Source organism: Salmo salar, unplaced genomic scaffold (genome assembly GCF_905237065.1).
Source record: "Salmo salar unplaced genomic scaffold, Ssal_v3.1, whole genome shotgun sequence".
NCBI classification, from domain to species: Eukaryota; Metazoa; Chordata; class Actinopteri; order Salmoniformes; family Salmonidae; genus Salmo; species Salmo salar.
This window is the reverse complement of record NW_025550870.1, coordinates 27,501-32,500: the sequence shown is the minus strand read 5'-3', so window position 1 is coordinate 32,500 and position 5,000 is coordinate 27,501. Positions and strand designations below refer to the sequence as shown.

Sequence of the window (5,000 nt, the reverse complement as noted above, 5' to 3'; positions counted from 1 at the left end):
CAACCATCTCTGGGTCAAGTATTTTTTCCATTTCTTCATTTGTCATGGATCTGGGGTCTGTGTGTGTGTGTGAGGGTTTATTCCTCCGCGGTCTTCGTTTCCTCCCATGCCATCAATCTCATCCATGATGAGAACATGCTTACTGCTGACTGTCTGAGACGAACCTGGAGAGAGAGGGGAGAGAGAAAGAGAGAGGGAGAGAGGAGAGAGAGAAGAGGAGAGAGGAGGGAGAGAGGAGGGAGAGAAGAGGGAGAGAGGAGGGAGAGAGGAGGGAGAGAAGAGGGAGAGGGGGAGAGAGGGGAAGAGGGAGGGAGAGAGGAGGGAGAGAGGAGAGAGAGGAGGAGGGAGGAGAGGGGAGGGAGAGAGGAGGAGGGGAGAGGAGAGAGAGAGAGGAGAGGGAGAGAAGAGGGAGAAGAGGGAGAGAAGAGGAGAGAAGAGGAAGAGGAGAGGAGAGGAGGGAGAGAGAGGGAGAGAAGAGAGAAGAGGAGAGAAGAGGAGAAGAGGGAGAGAAGAGGGAGAAGAGGAGAGAGAGAGAGAGGAGGAGAGAAGAGAGGGGAGAGAGGAGAGGAAGAGAGGAAGAGGAAGAGGAAGAGAGAGAAGAGGAGAGAGAGGAGGGGGGGAGGGGAGAGGAGGGGAGAGGAGAGGGAGAGGGAGAGGGAGGGGAGGAGGGGGGGAGAGGGAGAGGAGGGGAGAGGGAGAGGAGAGGGAGAGGAGAGGAGAGGGAGAGGGAGAGAAGGAGGGGGGGAGGGGGGAGAGGGAGAGGAGAGGGGAGGGGGGAGGAGGGAGAGGGGGAGAGGAGAGGGAGAGGAGAGGGAGGGGAGGGAGAGGAGAGGAGAGGAGGGAAGATGAGAGTAAGCGAATAAGAAATATAATTAAATTCCATCCACAAAGTGCAATTTGGTTGCAGAAAAATTGTGTGTAGTGTGTGTGTGTATATAGTGTGTGTATGTAGTGTGTGTGTGTGTATTGTGTGTGTTAGTGTGTGTGTGTGTGTGTGTGTATAGTGTGTGTTGTAGTGTGTGTGTGTGTTGGTGTGTATGTAGTGTGTGTATGTGTGTGTATGGTGTGTGTGTGTTATGTGTGTGTAGTGTGTGTGTGTGTGTGTGTGTATGTGTGTGTTGTAGTGTGTGTGTGTGTATGTGTGTGTGTGTAGTGTGTGTGTGTGTGTGTGTGTGTATAGTGTGTTATGTAGTGTGTGTGTGTTATAGTGTGTGTATGTAGTGTGTTGTGTATGTGTGTGTGTTAGTATGTGTGTGAGTGTGTGTGTGTGTGTGTTGTGTGTGTATGTAGTGTGTGTGTGTGTTATAGTGTGTGTGTTAGTGTGTGTGTATGTGTGTGTGTGTGTGTGTGTATGTGTGTGTGTGTTATATAGTGTGTGTATGTGTGTGTGTGTGTGTGTATGTAGTGTGTGTGTGTGTGTGTGTGTGTGTGTGTGTGTGTGTTAGTGTGTGTATGTAGTGTGTGTGTGTGTATAGTGTGTGTGTGTGTGTGTATAGTGTGTGTATGTAGTGTGTGTGTGGTGTATAGTGTGTGTGTTGTGTGTGTGTATGGTGTGTGTGTGTGTGTGTGTGTGTAGTGTGTGTGTGTAGTGTGTGTGTGTATGTAGTGTGTGTGTGTATAGTGTGTGTGTATAGTGTGTGTATGTAGTGTGTGTGTGTATGTATGTAGTGTGTGTGTGTAGTGTGTGTGTGTATGTGTGTGTGTGTATAGTGTGTGTGTGTATGTAGTGTGTGTGTATGTATGTGTGTGTGTGTATGTAGTGTGTGTGTGTATGTGTGTGTGTTGTTTGTTGTATGTAGTGTGTGTGTGTTTGTTGTAGTGTGTGTGGTATAGTGTGTGTGTATAGTGTGTGTGTATAGTGTGTGTATAGTGTGTGTGTGTAGTGTGTGTAGTGTGTGTGTGTGTGTAGTGTGTGTGTGTGTGTGTGTGTGTGTGTATAGTGTGTGTAGTGTGTGTTGTGTGTGTGTGTTTGTATAGTGTGTGTGTATAGTGTGTGTGTATAGTGTGTGTATAGTGTGTGTGTGTAGTGTGTATAGTGTGTGTATAGTGTGTGTGTAGTGTGTGTATAGTGTGTGTGTAGTGTGTATAGTGTGTAGTGTGTGTAGTGTGTGTGTGTAGTGTGTATAGTGTGTAGTGTATAGTGTGTGTAGTGTGTGTGTGTAGTGTATATAGTGTGTGTGTGTATATAGTGTGTGTAGTGTGTGTGTGTGTAGTGTGTATAGTGTGTATAGTGTGTATGTAGTGTGTATAGTGTGTAGGTAGTGTGTATAGTGTGTAGTGTATAAATACCTGTGTAGTAGTTGTTGATACTGGTGTATAGTGTGTATAGTGTGTATAGTGTATAGTGTGTATAGTGTATAGTGTGTAGTGTATAAATACCTGTGTAGTAGTTGTTGATACTGGTGTATAGTGTGTATAGTGTGTATAGTGTGTATAGTGTGTAGTGTGTAGTGTATAAATACCTGTGTAGTAGTGTGTATAGTGTATAGTGTATAGTGTGTAGTGTGTAGTGTATAAATACCTGTGTAGTAGTTGTTGATACTGGTGTTGTTCAGAGACTGTATGTATGTAGTGTGTGTGTGTAGTGTGTGTATAGTGTGTGTAGTGTGTGTGTGTGTATAGTGTGTGTAGTGTGTGTGTGTAGTGTGTATAGTGTGTATAGTGTGTAGTGTGTAGTGTGTGTGTATAGTGTGTGTATAGTGTGTGTGTATAGTGTGTGTGTGTGTAGTGTGTAGTGTATAAATACCTGTGTAGTAGTGTGTATAGTGTATAGTGTATAGTGTGTAGTGTATAAATACCTGTGTAGTAGTGTGTATAGTGTATAGTGTATAGTGTGTAGTGTATAAATACCTGTGTAGTAGTGTGTATAGTGTATAGTGTATAGTGTATAGTGTATAGTGTGTAGTGTGTAAATACCTGTGTAGTAGTGTGTATAGTGTATAGTGTATAGTGTGTATAGTGTGTAGTGTGTAAATACCTGTGTAGTAGTGTGTATAGTGTATAGTGTATAGTGTGTAGTGTGTAAATACCTGTGTAGTAGTGTGTATAGTGTGTATAGTGTATAGTGTATAGTGTGTAGTGTGTATAGTGTGTAGTGTGTATAGTGTATAGTGTATAGTGTGTATAGTGTATAGTGTATAGTGTATAGTGTATAGTGTATAGTGTGTAGTGTATAGTGTGTATAGTGTATAGTGTATAGTGTGTAGTGTATAAATACCTGTGTAGTAGTTGTTGATGCTGCTGTTGTTCAGAGACTCAGCGATCAGATTCAGACTGTTCTTACTGCGGGTACAGCTGGCATTCATCTCTACATAACTATAACCCAGCTCCTACACACACACACAGAGACAGCTGGCATTCATCTCTACATAACTATAACAGCTCCTACACACACACACAGAGACAGCTGGCATTCATCTCTACATAACTATAACCCAGCTCCTACACACACACACAGAGACAGCTGGCATTCATCTCTACATAACTATAACCCAGCTCCTACACACACACACAGAGACAGCTGGCATTCATCTCTACATAACTATAACCCAGCTCCTACACACACACACAGAGACAGCTGGCATTCATCTCTACATAACTATAACCCAGCTCCTACACACACACACGAGACAGCTGGCATTCATCTCTACATAACTATAACCCAGCTCCTACACACACACACAGAGACAGCTGGCATTCATCTCTACATAACTATAACCCAGCTCCTACACACACACACAGAGACAGCTGGCATTCATCTCTACATAACTATAACCCAGCTCCTACACACACACACAGAGACAGCTGGCATTCATCTCTACATAACTATAACCCAGCTCCTACACACACACACAGAGACAGCTGGCATTCATCTCTACATAACTATAACCCAGCTCCTACACACACACACAGAGACAGCTGGCATTCATCTCTGCATAACTATAACCCAGCTCCTACACACACACACAGAGACAGCTGGCATTCATCTCTACATAACTATAACCCAGCTCCTACACACACACACAGAGACAGCTGGCATTCATCTCTACATAACTATAACCCAGCTCCTACACACACACACAGAGACAGCTGGCATTCATCTCTACATAACTATAACCCAGCTCCTACACACACACACAGAGAGACAGCTGGCATTCATCTCTACATAACTATAACCCAGCTCCTACACACACACACAGAGAGACAGCTGGCATTCATCTCTACATAACTATAACCCAGCTCCTACACACACACACAGAGACAGCTGGCATTCATCTCTACATAACTATAACCCAGCTCCTACACACACACACAGAGACAGCTGGCATTCATCTCTACATAACTATAACCCAGCTCCTACACACACACACACAGAGACAGCTGGCATTCATCTCTACATAACTATAACCCAGCTCCTACACACACACACAGAGACAGCTGGCATTCATCTCTACATAACTATAACCCAGCTCCTACACACACACACAGAGACAGCTGGCATTCATCTCTACATAACTATAACCCAGCTCCTACACACACACACAGAGACAGCTGGCATTCATCTCTACATAACTATAACCCAGCTCCTACACACACACACAGAGACAGCTGGCATTCATCTCTACATAACTATAACCCAGCTCCTACACACACACACAGAGACAGCTGGCATTCATCTCTACATAACTATAACCCAGCTCCTACACACACACAAGAGACAGCTGGCATTCATCTCTACATAACTATAACCCAGCTCCTACACACACACACAGAGACAGCTGGCATTCATCTCTACATAACTATAACCCAGCTCCTACACACACACACACAGAGACAGCTGGCATTCATCTCTACATAACTATAACCCAGCTCCTACACACACACACACAGAGACAGCTGGCATTCATCTCTACATAACTATAACCCAGCTCCTACACACACACAAGAGACAGCTGGCATTCATCTCTACATAACTATAACCCAGCTCCTACACACACACA

At 44.4% G+C, this 5,000-nt stretch overlaps 1 pseudogene; it reads right to left on the bottom strand.

Moving 5' to 3' along the window:
• Positions 1–42: 42 nt before the first annotated feature.
• LOC123740074 (replication factor C subunit 1-like) overlaps positions 43–5,000 on the bottom strand; it is a 24,661-nt pseudogene continuing 19,703 nt past the window's right edge.